The 289-nt window shown below is 30.8% G+C and overlaps 1 protein-coding gene across 1 annotated transcript in view; it reads left to right on the top strand.

The window, feature by feature from the left end:
• The window catches only part of LOC107708446 (uncharacterized), a 120980-nt gene that overhangs the window by 23531 nt on the left and 97160 nt on the right, over positions 1–289 (top strand). The gene's annotated exons all lie outside the window — the stretch shown is intronic.

Below are 289 nucleotides of genomic sequence, written 5' to 3'. Positions count from 1 at the left end.
GACTTTTTCATTAACTGTTCCCTCCTGGTGGAATGACCTGCCCAAATCAATCCGAGCAGCTGAGTCCTTAACCATCTTCAAGAAACGACTAAAAACACATCTCTTCCACCTTTATTTGACCCTCTAACTCTAACACTTTCTATTCTATTTTAATTCTACTTTATCTACATTTATCTTCTTTTTTTTTATTAAAAAAAATATATATTTGTATTTTTCTATTCTATTTTTCTATTCTATCTACTTGTTTTTCTTTGTGTGTGTGTGTGTGTTTATGTGTGTGTATAGTGTA

Source organism: Sinocyclocheilus rhinocerous, unplaced genomic scaffold, assembly GCF_001515625.1.
Source record: "Sinocyclocheilus rhinocerous isolate Xijiao unplaced genomic scaffold, SAMN03320098_v1.1 scaffold295, whole genome shotgun sequence".
NCBI lineage: Eukaryota > Metazoa > Chordata > Actinopteri > Cypriniformes > Cyprinidae > Sinocyclocheilus > Sinocyclocheilus rhinocerous.
This window is presented reverse-complemented; position numbering and strand designations above follow the sequence as displayed.